This window comes from Erpetoichthys calabaricus, chromosome 3, assembly GCF_900747795.2.
Source record: "Erpetoichthys calabaricus chromosome 3, fErpCal1.3, whole genome shotgun sequence".
In the NCBI taxonomy this organism is placed as follows: domain Eukaryota; kingdom Metazoa; phylum Chordata; class Cladistia; order Polypteriformes; family Polypteridae; genus Erpetoichthys; species Erpetoichthys calabaricus.
The window spans coordinates 131,272,271-131,286,253 of NC_041396.2; the positions used below are offsets into that span (position 1 = coordinate 131,272,271).

At 39.1% G+C, this 13,983-nt stretch overlaps 1 protein-coding gene across 1 annotated transcript in view; it reads left to right on the forward strand.

The window, feature by feature from the left end:
* LOC114648378 (ALK tyrosine kinase receptor) overlaps positions 1 to 13,983 on the forward strand; it is a 1,111,743-nt gene that overhangs the window by 337,488 nt on the left and 760,272 nt on the right.

A 13,983-nucleotide genomic window follows, 5' to 3' on the forward strand; every position in this document is an offset into this window, starting at 1 on the left:
TAGACAATAAAATAGATCACATTCAGCTTCTGAGATCTGCGGGGCATGACGTAAGGAAATGCTGTGTTTTTATTTTTACGGAATCTTGGCTTAATGACAACATCCCGGACTCTGCTATCCAGCTAACATGCTATCAAGCCGACCGAGTCTTTATGGAAGGAGGTGAGACTCGTGGCGGGGGAGTGTGTGTTTACATTAGCGACGCTTGGTGCAGAAATACTATTGTTGTGCATAGACACTGTTCTCTGCTGGCGGAGTTTATTATTATTAAGTGCCGACCCTTCTACTTACAGAGAGAGTGTGCATTGATTCTGCTTGTCGCTGTATACATCCCTCCAACCGCTAACACCAGCGATAGGAGGGAGGCACTCAATAAACTCTACCAGGCCATTAGTGAACAACAAACAGCGCACCTGGATGGATTCCTCATCACAGCAGGAGACTTCAACCATGCAGATTTAAAAGTTTTATTGCCCAAATTACACCAACATGTGGACTTTCCTACAAGAGGAGACAACTCAGGATTTGGTGTATACAACCTGCAAGGGAGCCTACAAGGCCTCCCCCCTCCCCCACCTAGGTCTCTCTGATCACATCACCATCATGCTGAGACCTACATACAGACCCAAAGTGAGAACCATCAGATCGGAAAGTTAGAATGGAGTGCATTTGCTATGTCAGGTAGAATTTTTAAAAGCAAAATGCCCATATGTGTGATACCTGAAACATGTAATCTTAATACAAAGAATACACAAACGTTGACTTACCCAGTGGCCATGGAGAGATGCACACGTGACATTACTAGCAGAAATAAAAAGAAATGAGTAAGTTAATTCAAAAATAAAACCACAGGATGTCATTGCCAGCATTGAAAGGAGAAGTGGGGAGGGGCATTGCATGTAGCCAGAACAACAGAAAAAAGACAAGCTATAGAGTATTAGCAATTAGAGGAATTTTGTTCAAAGTGAAAATTTAAAAATTATACTGTAACTTCAAATTTTAAGGCATTTTTTAAGTTATTTGATATTTCTGCTGCTGCAGGTGGAGTGCAATACCCACGCTATTATTGCTTACATTCTCAGTCACATACGTGCATCCTCTACAAGTTGTTGTGCTTTTGGCTGTATCTCTGTTTACACTGAGTTAACACGCTTTATTTCAAACCCAAGGTATCTGGAATTAAGCATAAAAGCAGTGGTGATACACTGCTAAGACGCGGCAAGAGATAATGATGGAAACAAAAGTGAAAATAATTGAGAGAGTAGAGCGAGGCAAAAAAATGGTCAGCGTCACTCATTTGTATAACAAACTTCAACCATCAGCACAATTCTAAAGAACAAGAACATAGATCATGGAACATATTTTTGCTAAGTATGCTAGCTCGCTAGCTGTAAACTAGTCCACTGAAATCACCTGACTGAAAACATGGGAAATATAAAAACTGTTTGTTGTTAAACTGCACTCAAAATCAATAGAAAAATACTGTACGTAAATAATATGCGGGTAACAGATTTGCACAAGAGAGAAGGGAAGTCCAGGTTCAGGTTGGGTCAGGTTGGGGAGCATGCATTGATACAATGCGTTGCTGCACCCACCACATGACAAAACAGCTTGGGATCCTGGTTGGCAACCCCTCAGGCAGACACATGGTCAAGTCCAACCCAACCCCGCCAAATGAAATGACCATCTATCTATTTCAGCCATGTTTTATATGGGCATCCCCTTGGCCTGGTCCAGCTGCTTGGGCCCTCAACAATGAGGATCCTGTGAGCTGGATCAGCCTTGGGGAATTGTGCCATGTGGCCATAGTGCTGTAACTGACACTCCCTCACAATGCAGGTAATGTGCCTCATTCGGGACTCTGTGAGCAACTGCTCATTCAACACAAAGTCAAACCACCAGTACCCAAGGATTCTCTGAAGAGACACAGTACCGAAGGAGTCCAGTCTTTGTCTCAGGTCACTGGATAGCGTCCATGTCTCGCAACCATGTAGCAAAACAGGGAGCACCATGGACTCTAAAGACTTTATTTTTCTGCAAAAATATCGGAAGCACCATGCACCCCTTTCCACTGAACTCATGCCCCCCCCCCCCCTACATTCTCTCACATCTGTCTACTGACTTCATAGGAATAGTCATCAGAGACATCATGAATGTCACTGCCAAGGTAGTAAATCCACATTTCTAAACAAAAAAAATAAATAAATAAATCAGTTTTATTGTCATCTCAAAGTTATACAAACAGGAGCTGACTCTTTAGCACTCTCAGGAACACCAGCATGTGTTGTCATTTTGTAGTCGTTCACTTCTCATATTAAAAGAGTAGAGAGACTTCATGAACAAGTGAGAAACAACAAGGGAACACACTGCCATGTTCCCTGTAGCAACCAGCAGGTGACAGGCGCGAGCCTCTGAATTTGCAGTTGCACTGGCGGTGTATAAGCAATCCCACCCTGTGTTGAGAGTTTTAATTGGGGTGTTGTTAGGGTCTCACAAATCTCACAGTAAAAATAGTAACTGTTAAAAGCTATTTGTACTCTACGTACAGTACAAATAACATCTTTTCGATCAGTGTTGAGCTGAGAGAGGTATGCTAGGTCTGCTTATGTAGGCTCATTTGCTAGTAGTAAGCAAGTCTACTGTACCGAGATCAGCTGATGGAAAACAATGGGATAAAAAATAACTACTAGTTATTTGTTGAAATGCACTAGAAATCTATAGCAAACAGATTATAAAGAGACTGTAAAAAACATCATAATCATCTCTGTTCCTGAAAGTACAACACAGGATTCTGGACCCCTCTTGCCCAAAAATATTCAGTTAGGGAAAAAAAAAATCACCTGAAGAACTAACATCCCCTGCGTCCATGGTATAAAAGTGAGTACAAAACTAAACAAGAATACACACATCTTGAAAACATAACGATACTTGAAGAAGAAACTGACATTGTCACTCTACGCTTGAAAAGAGTAAAATGTGTTGTCAACAAAAGACAGGACTTCTGAAGAAATATAAAAACAAGGGAAACTGCATTTAACATAGGGGTACAATAGTCAGCATCTTAAGAATTAGTAATACAGAAAGCAAACAAACCTTAATTAGCAAACACAGTCAGAATAGCTGTTCCTCATCTAGAAGTCTAATATCCCATTGCCAAACAGTTCACTTAAATAAGAAAGTATCCAGCAAATGCACCTAAACTGGCAAATCAAATAAACAGTGTCAGTCCTCCTAGGTTAAGCTTCAGGGAGGCCATGTAAAGCAAGAATGGTGGCAGTCCAAATTATTGTAACACTATCAATAATCAGATTCATAGCCTTTCTTTTCCAGAATGTGACCATGCTGTAAGTAAGTAAAACTTAACACAGACTCCCTTCTGGGCAACCTCCAGTATCTTTCAGTCCTTGGACGGTACATATCTCTAATAGCATCTGAAAAATAATGACATGGGGCTTCAATGTGTCGGTTTACTTAAAGGACGTTCTGTGAGCCCTTTGAGATTCCAGTGTCATGCTATTCAATGCAGTAAGCCATCTTGGCCAGGCTTTGGATAATAAGGTAACTCTAAAATCCTTCTCTCAGCCTTTAGGAAGACCTTCTATTTGTATAAATGATTTTCCATTGCCCCCTGTACTGGTCTGTCAGCTTCAGTTTTATTGTCATTTTAGGATATGCTAGAATGCAGTGTTCCTCTTGTTTAATCTGGCAAGTACACTTCAACTTCACATTAGTAATTATCATTCTTAATTCAGCAAAATTAGTTTACATATTGTCATTCAGAGCATTTGTCTGTTTCACAAGGAGATTCTTAATTTTCCATTATGAATACTGATTTACCACCTTCTGCTGCCTGCATCAAGGACTTCTTCAGCAATTCAAACACATACTGATTCATCCTGTATTGAAGCTAGTTAAGTTAAAATTTAGGAATTCTTTAATAGAGTACTTAGCATTGAGTGGTATAAACCTGGACATGTCAAAATGCTTGGGGCATCGTATGATTTCCTACAGTGTGCCAGCATAATAACTCTTCAGTAATGTGGGCTTTCTCATTAATGTAGGCAAGACCAAGTATAGAAATAACTGGAATTCTTCAAATAAGAATCATTGACCAGCAAAGGAAATAAAACTGTTGGAGTTGCTTAGAAAACCATGGAACCAAAAAAAGGGTGCACTGAAAGAGATCCATTTACCCTTTCATCCTAAAAGGGACCCTCCCAAATGCTGTACTTCTAAAACTGAACTTCACAAATTTCTTACATAGAGAAAGCAAAGCTTAACCTGCTCTGTTTGGTTGGAAAAATTAAAGAGATACAGACCTGTAAAATAAATAAACTTCTTATGAGTCCAAAGTTTCTCTATACAAGCAGTCGGAGCACTAGTAACCCCTTTGATCTAGAAATGTGTAAACTGAAGATTTGTCAATAATAGCTAGTTGTATATAATAAATAAAAGTGTTATATTTATCAATAACTGTTTCCATACCAACACGGTAAACATTGGAATACAGTGCAAAGAGCACTACTGTCTTTAAAAATCTTTGAAAACAATTACACATCTAATTGATGTATTTAATAATAGAGGAGTGGGTGCCAATTAGGCAAAGTAGAGACCCTCAGAAACCAAAAATAAGATCAAGGATCTGAAGACAAGCCAGGACAGCCCAAACTTTTCTAATTCTGAACAATGGTTGGTTGCCTCTGGAGTTGTATGTTCATTGACATATACGTATGATGTGGATTAAGAGCAAATGCAAAGCAGCAGATAACATCTTGAAAGATCAAATTTGTAGCCTGCTCAAGAGTGAAGTGTCATTTGGGGGGTAGGGGGAAACTAGCTAGAAGACAGAATCCAGTAACACACAGAAGTTACTACAAGACAAAGTGTCTTTTCTTCAGAACTCCAATTGCTTTCAAAAGATAAAATTTGTTTTGAACATTTTTTTTTTAAACTGGCATTTTCAAAGATTAACACTTCATGGTCAGGCACTTCTGTGTGTTTGTGACATTGCTATCGAACAAAGCTGTCATATAGTCATTGCTTTCTTAACCGTTCAGAGTACCCTTCTGTATTTTGTTTTGTTCGTGATTATTCATAGATAGATAGATAGATAGATACTTTAATAATCCCAAGGGGAAATTCATTCATGTCATTCTACAAGCAGCACATATTTTATTCTGTGCTTAACAGTCTCAATGATAATGTAATATTAACGTGAAAAAGGTTCATATGTTTAAGTATGATTGTACCAGTAAGTGAATACAGTGAATAGTAGCAACAGAACCTGCATAATAATATCTATTACACAGTGATGGGACCATGAGTGTATTCGTGAGGAATTGTGTTCATTAGTTTTAGAAAGTTTTGACCTAATATGTTGTTTGTTTATGAAATATTTCTATGTTTTTTAGTCTATACATAATCAAAATCATCTTTGGGAATAGTCTCTCTATTATAAAAAGAAATCCTGTCCTGGAAAGCAAATGCAAGGCTACGATATGCGATCATCTCGGAAGACATTTTAAAGACCCGCAAGACCAAGGAGACTTGCCACGGTGCGTCTCGCGGGGACTGTAAACATGAGACTTGGTGCCAAGAGATTGTCCCAGGGCCGTAGCAAAAAGGACAGTGGCTGTACAGGCTTTAAAAAGATCGAAGGGCAGCACAACAGCAGCAACCCCAAAACCCCCCAAACGCGAGCAGCGTTATACATCCTGCTAGAAAGAATTCACACCCAGGGCCATAAAATAAAAGACAGGTATTGCTTTTACAACGTCACGCGGGACCAGGCAGTGAGCCATCATTTAAAACAAGTCAACAGACCTCTAAGCTAGCAGTTGTTGGATTGCTTTTGGCAGGCAAGCATCATGTGTTCCCAGCTCTTAAAATAACGACATGCGACAGGCAGAAGAGGCAACTAGCAAGCAGCAAAAAGACAGCAAATGATCCAAAGGCATAACCTTAGCGTACGTTCAGCTGCAACAGCCTTCACAACACAAGAAGCATTATACGTCTGGCAAGAAAGAGATGTAACCACGCGCAGGGCAGGAAATAAAGAAATAAGTATTGTTTTTACAAAAGTTTTTAAAGTAAAAGTGAAAATAATGCATATGTAACAATTCCCAAGAAAATAACAATCTATTTAAATTGTAGATTGCCTGCCTAAGGTAAAGTCATCCCTGATGAATGGGGACGTGGGAATGAGGGGTCCTTTCATCGGATTAGCGCTATTTCAGATGTGGAATGGCAAAATGGGGGATGCAGCTTGATGAATGTGGTCTCGAAGACTTAAAACAAATCCAAATCATATTATGTGATATGATCTAATGTGAAATTCTACTCCATACTTCTAGAATTTTTATTTTTATACTGTATGGAGGATTTATTCTGTTCTATGTATTGTATTGTATTGTATTGACCCCCTTCTTTTTGACACCCACTGCACGCTCAACCTTCCCGTGAAAGGGGTCTCTCTTTGAATTGCTTTATCCAAGGTTTCTTCCATTTTTTCCCTACAAGGGTTTTTTTTGAGAGTTTTTTCTGGTCTTCTTAGAGGGTCAAGGCTGGGGGGCTGTCAAGAGGCAAGGTCTGTTAAAGCCCATTGCGACACTTCTTGTGTGATTTTGGGCTATACAAAAATAAATTGTATTGTATATCCGGTAAATCAAACACGGGGGTTGGCGAGCGAAGCAAGCAGGGGGCAGAGCCCCCTAGTAAATGTAAATGTGTGCAGGTTAATGCACCTCCAACCTTGCCACTTTAAAATAACCATGTATGGACCATGCTAATAAACATTGTGCATAATGAAAAGATTTACCTGTAAGTTGAGACAATGGTGAGAAGAGAAGCAGAAAGCAAAAACTTAGTAGAGTGAAATATAGAAGTTTGTCGTCTTCATCTTGGCATTACAGATGACTTGTTGAATTAATGGAATGTAATTGCTTAACAGATGAACAAAAGCAGCTTCATTCTTGCTAGATGCCCTCACGGGCATTATTAGTGTAATCAATTGATTGCCTATTTATGTTGACCTGTACAGTCACACCATATGGAAACTAAATGTACCACCTTGTCATTTGTTTAATGGCTTACAGGACAATGGGCATGATGCAGCTTTGGTAGGTTTATGTTGTCAAAAAGCCAAACATTGCTAAAGGATATGAACAGGTAAAGCCCCATTTCAGGCTATGTTTCCACTAAGCTGCACAGCTGTGCAACTTTTTTCACCATGCTTAACCTGTTATTACATCCTTCACCCTCATCCATTCATCCTTCATGTGTTGGTGAATTGCGGCAGTCAATACTTCATGGAGAAATGGTAGTGTAGTGGTGCTGTGTGATTCATAGGAGGTTAGAAGAAATTGGTCATACATGGTAAGTAGCAGCTTATGTGCAGGTGTGAATAACACAACGGTAAAAAAAAAAAAAAAAAAAATTAGAGGAAACATAGATTCAGGAAGTCTGTCTTTCTAATACTGGGCCCAGTTTAGCACATTGTTCCAAGAAAATGGCTCATAAGCCAGTCATAGTCATGAGGGAATAAATACTCCCAGTCCCTGATAGCTCTTTTCATTCATATATGACACTTGCATTCTCTTCAAGTAGCCACATTGTGTCAAACCATTAGGCAAAATGAGGTGTGATCAAAAAGTATGGTAAATGTTGATACAGAGCACCATCCAAGAGCAACGCAAAACAATTCAATGCAGGTTCTGACATGTCCATCATAGAGCCTAGTTTGTGACAAGTGTCAGCTTCTTTGATACTGTCAGTTGTTTGTGAGCCACTGTTGAGTTTAAGTGTGTTTTTCAAGTTTGACGTTAATAATGGATATCAAGCAACGCATTAACATGAAATTTTGTTTCAAATTGCAAGAAGCTGAGGAAACCCATCAGATGTTAACGTCGGTTTATGGTGACAATGTACTGACAATTAAGACTGTTTACAAGTGGTTTGATATATTTCATAATGGATCTGACTTGGTTGAAGACGAGAAAAGATCAGGACGTCCTTCAACATCAATAACCAAGGAAAACGGTTTCATTCTTCATCATGACAATGCTCCTTGTCACACATCCCTTCTAGTATGACAATTTCTGTCGGATAAAAACATTACGCTGTGTCTGTATCCACCTTATTTGCTGGATCTGGCACCGTGCAACTTCTGGCTGTTCCCTAACTTGAAAATGACCATGAAAGGCAAACAATTTCAATCCATTGAGGACTTCCAGGCAGCCACGACAGCCTAACTAAAGACACTCTTGAAAGAAAACCTCCAGAACTGCTTCGCAAAGTGGCAGGAGCATTGGGATAATTGCATTCGAAGTGGAGGAGAGTATTTTGAGGGTGAGTAGTAGTTGTAAATCTTTTACTGCAATAAACGTTTCTTTTTTTAAAACAGTCACCGTATTTGTTGATCACACCTCGTATATAGGCTGTAGGGCATGATATTTATGTTTTCTGTGTGCAGAGAGTGAATCACATCAATCTTTTTACTTAATAGAAATGTTGTTAAGTGACTACATTATTTTTTGATCCTGAGAAGTGTAGCGAAGTGTAGCCGATGTAAACTGAAGAAAACATGAGTACATTCTTCAGTGCAAGTATGCAGCATTGGCCCTCTTAAAAGGCAACTAAAAATCTATACATCTATACATACTCATTGCTTTTGAGGTTTAGTATGTCTGTCACGTCAATGCATATAATAATTTGGTGATATGAATTATTATGCATGCGAGTTGTCATTTAGCTGGTTTGGCGGTATTTCCCTACTTCATCAAGGATGTCATAATTTCCCCCTTTCTCTAAAATTTTGTGTACAAATAGGTCAAGTTGCCGTAAATATACACAAGTTGCCTCTTCAATTTTTCTTTTATAAATCTCAACATTTAAGTGGGAAGCTGAACATGAATTTTTCAGGTCTGTTTTTGTGCGTATTCAACTTGTTTAAATTTGAGTCCTGGACTTTATCCTGATACCACATGAAAAACTTGAAGCAGAAGCTAGTCTATTAGTGAGCAGACTCGCATGTACCAGCGGGAAAAATATCTCTTTTTTGATTGATTATATTTTTGTGGTTTAGTTAAATATACCAATGAAGTAATTGCAAAAGATCTGGAGACACTGAAAATTCAGCCTGAGTGGAGAGATTTTCTAAGAGCATAAGACTTATTCACTCATTGTTTTGGTTAAGGGCGGCACGGTGGCGCAGTGGGTAGCGCTGCTGCCTCGCAGTTGGGAGACCTGGGGACCCGGGTTCTCCCTGCGTGGAGTTTGCATGTTCTCTGCGTGGGTTTCCTCCGGGCACTCCGGTTTCCTCCCACAGTCCAAAGACATGCAGGTTAGGTGAATTGGCGATTCTACATTGGCCTTGGTGTGTGGGTGTGTTTGTGTGTGTCCTGCGGTGGGTTGGCACCCTGCCTGGGATTGGTTCCTGCCTTGTACCCTGTGTTGGCTGGGATTGGCTCCAGCAGACCCCCGTGACCCTGTGTTCAGATTCAGCGGGTTGGAAAATGGATGGATGGATGGATGTTTTGGTTAATGTTGAATGGAAAATCATGTTCAGGTCACTGTTTGTAATAACAAACTGTATACTATTAATATTATTAAACTATAATAATGTGTCTTGTATGTTGTTGCCAAACCTCCTAACTTAAGTAATTTAAGAAGAATGTCAGCAAGTGTAACATATCTTTTTTATTTTTAATTCCCTGGGGTTCATTTTAATGTTGGTAGATTCCTGCCTTTTGGCACTTGTTGTTGGAAAAAGTAAAGAAATGAAAGGATGCATGACATTTTAATCAAAATGTACAATCTACAGTAGATTAAACTACTGCATAGTCACTGTGTGTGTTTCCTATTAGAATTATGTGTTTTGATTAATTTTATGCAAACATTTCTATCAGAAGTTATTTGCTTATTATATTCATTATATCTAATGCAAGAGAATAATTTGATTGCATACTGGTTGTTCTAGTCCACATAATTATATTGTATTTGGTTGTTAAATGAAGCATTTGTGAAAATGTTGAAGTTATCAGGCAACCATTTCTGGTAAAAGTGGATTGTTTAAGAATTTATCATCAGAGGCTTTCTTACAGAGTTCAGGTTGAATTGATCAGAGTATTACATAATTATGCTCAATTGCATTCTAAAGGATAATCCCTGTTGCACTTGGACTCAAAGATATGGCAGCACTAAACTCTTAGAACTTTACAACTACATGCTTCAGAGTGTCGGGTTACAGCTTTGCACAGGGGAAAACAGGAAACCTTCTTTGATTAATTTGTTGGCATTGTCTGATCTGAATGTAAGATTCCACAGTTACACTAATTATCAGATTCTGACCGTTCATTTACAGTGTGAAACCCTGCTGTTTCTTAATTGTGTTTTATACTGAAAAGAAATTAATAGAATTTCCCAGAAGTATAGTGTGATTGGACGAGAAGAGCTACATTCAGTACATATTCTGAGACGACTGCAATTTCCATAATAGGAGGCATTTTTGGAATAAACTTGCATAGGCAATTGCAGTCGCGATAAAAATAATAAATGGCTTACAACACTTTTTGAGCTTAACTAGGAAGGCATTGGGATCTCAGCCTAGCATATAGTTAGCTAGACTGCTTTCCTTGCTCTTTATCACTATCACGTTAGCATTTTCTTGAATGTTTTCTCCCTTTTCTGTCAGCATCCTTGTCACTTCCATGTAGTATATATTGGCCCATTTGTAGACAATAGTGTATCTTAATTCTTGAGTCCAGATAGAACCTTTGGGGAATAGGTACCTAAAATTGCTTCTTGATAGACTACTCTAACTAATATATGGCCTGACTCTTCTAGGTGATATATGGGGCTCCCAAATAAGAAACTAAATCAAAGTTAGGAAGAAAATGTATATACTGCTATATAGCTTCAGGTCTCCTAACCCTATGAATGTTGAGAATCGCTCTCTGCCTCCCTCTATCTCTCCCTGCCCTCAAAAGCAAAGGCCTCTGTTAATGCCCCTCAAGGAGAATTAGCTATGTAAATCAGAGCTATTAAAGAGGTTCTTAACTCCACTCTCTGACACTGCATATATAAATATATTAGCAAGAAATAGCCTTTATTTGCCATTCTACATTCAACATATTGTTCATAGGAGAAAGAGAAGACTGATTTTTACCACAGCTTACTTTATGTCACATAATCCCTTCACTCTCAAACTGAAAAAACATCATTTCCATGAAGTAGTCTTTTTCAAAATCCTCTTTGAAATCAATTAAAATAGAGGTTTATAGACGAGGGCAATCAGTACAGAGAGAGTGAGAGAGATCAAATAGCAAACACAATGAGAACAGTGTATCTTCCCTGTATTTTCATGGTTACAGTCCAGTTGCTAGGTAATATTATAAATGAATTCAAGGTGAACTTAATCAATGTGATATTTGTGATGCCTCGCTCTTCAATTTCCAAGGCTCACTCTTGATATACCTGAACGTGCCTTTTAAGCAAACAGATGTTACAGTGAATTTTTGTATCATACTGCGTCAGACATAGAATAAAAGCTTGTATTTTCTAATGAGAGATTCGTTATTTACATAGTGAGAGACATTTATAAAGCAGTGTGATACATGAGGTCTGTGTCTTGTTGGTATCTTTTAAGTTAATAAATAATTGGCATACTCGAATTGGAGAGTGGAGCAGGTGCAGGCAATCAGCAGAAAAGAATGCTCATCTCTGGGTTGGTGTGAGGCAGTCATCCAACCATGCATTGCCTTGTTGGCGTGTGCAGCTGGTCTGATTGTCACATTATCATCCCAGGATAGCATTCAGGCATTCGTACCTGCAACCCTCCCCAGTGTATAAAAGGGGAGCATAAGTTGGAAACAGGGCAAAAAAGAGAACGAGAAAGAAATCCATGAAACCAGCATTCAGTGAAGTGGCAGGATGAGCCAGCCAGCCAGCAGGTGTGGAAAGGCAGAATGGTCATTGGTCCAACTTAGGAGCAAAGGATTGGTGCTCTTGGGGCAGCTTGCCCCACTGAATATTTGTAGAGGAGTGGGTGCGGACATGGTGGAGCCCTCCCTAATGATCTGAGGCATGCCAGGGGAGTGAGAAGGAAGATGGGAGGACAACTGACTCTATTTGGCTATTTGGCAGCCAAGACAGGTGTTGGGTTGGAGAGGCTGCTTGTGCCTCTGCCAGCTGAGCGAGCAATGGGGAGACAAAGTGAGAGTTGTGAAGGGCTCATCAGGTGGATCAGTACCATGATGACTGTGTGGTTGGATTTATTTGATTTTTTTTTTGGATGCACTGCACTTTCAGACTCTTTGTTTTTGACTGTTTTTAATAAAAGCACTTTTACACTTTTATGCACCTACCCCTTGCTTTGTGTGAGTGTCCTTATCCACTGGCTCATCCCTCGGGTACATTATTGATGGAAGCAGATTCAAGAGGCTCTCTGGAAGGACCTGGTAGCATGGGGCCGACTCACACCATCACAAGCAGCTAAAGCAGGCACCAATGACTGGACATTGTATGGTGTGTATTTATGCATGTATTTAAGAAAGTACATTGAAATAGCAATATGCATTTTTTTCATACAATTATCAGAAGAAAATGAAAACTATTGTAAGAGGCCAACTCTGGAAAGGTCCACTATGTCTATTAAGGGTACCACCAGTCACCAGGTTGAAGACCCTTTTTTTCCATAGCATACACTTGTTAAAGCTGCTGTTTCTGAGGCTGTTCATATTGCTTTTAACATTTATACTAGTTTCTTGTAATCCATTGGTATGAGGTTTTGTCTAGCTGATATGGTGCTGTACATGATTTCAAATTGAATTCATCACCACCAATGACAATCCCAACTTTAATGCTTCCATTATATTCCACCAATATGTTTGACATTAACCCATAGCATAGTACATCAAGAAATGTCTGGGCATGGTCTGCATAGTCTAACAGATTTTGCACTGGCTTTTTCCTTATGAATACTAGGGGGCTCTGCCCCCTGCTCACTTCACTCACCCACCCCTGGGTTTGGTTTACCGGATATACAATTTAAAGAGATTATTTTCATGGGACTTGTTACATATGCATTGTTTTCACTTTTACTTTAAAACTTTAGTAAAAACAATATTTGGAATTAACTTTTCTTCAATATTGCATTGAATTTTGATTCCGTGTTTGGACTTGCATTATGACAACACAACTTATAACTGCCTGTGAGTGAATATTGTTTCTTTCTCTTGACTTTTTCAAATGTTTGTCCATGCTCTTTCTTCTTCGCTTTGTTGTTGACGTGTCATCTAGAACGTATAAAATTATTCTCCTGATAAAATTTATAAGAGCTGAGAGCGCAGGAAGTGTGTCTGCCAAAAGCATTCACACGACTAAGAGCTGAGAGCGCAGGAACTGTGTCTGACAATAGCCTTCACACGACTGAGGTTAGATGACTGTGGTCTTGTTTGAAAATAGTTGTAAGTAGGGCATGACTTGAAAGAATCTCATGTTAAAAGTCTCTGTCTCACAGGACTTCATACCGCGCCAACGTTTTTGGAATATTTTAATTGTCACTGGCAACATGAATTAGACGATCTACAAGTCTCTGTCTTAAAATTTAACTCCGAACAATATATTCAATCTCTTTTTGCTGTTCCGTTATTTCACTGAGTAATAATTTCTATTTGTTTGCACTAATGTGATCTTTCCTATCCTTATTTTGAGACTTTCGCATTTTTGTACTTCCATTATCTCTAACCTGCTCTGCATGTGTACCGCACCAACATTTTTTAATACTTTACGATGTTCTACATTGCCATCTACTCTTTGTCCTTTATTTCTGGCCCCGGTCATGGTTAAATCTCTTTCTCGTGGGACATCTAAGTGTCTATCCGAGAAAATCACGTCTCGTCTCCTTCCAAGATTTTTTTTTATAATAGGGAGATGGACTCTATAATGTTGTTTTCTCCTTGATATGTGACTGTTGCGAGTTAATGC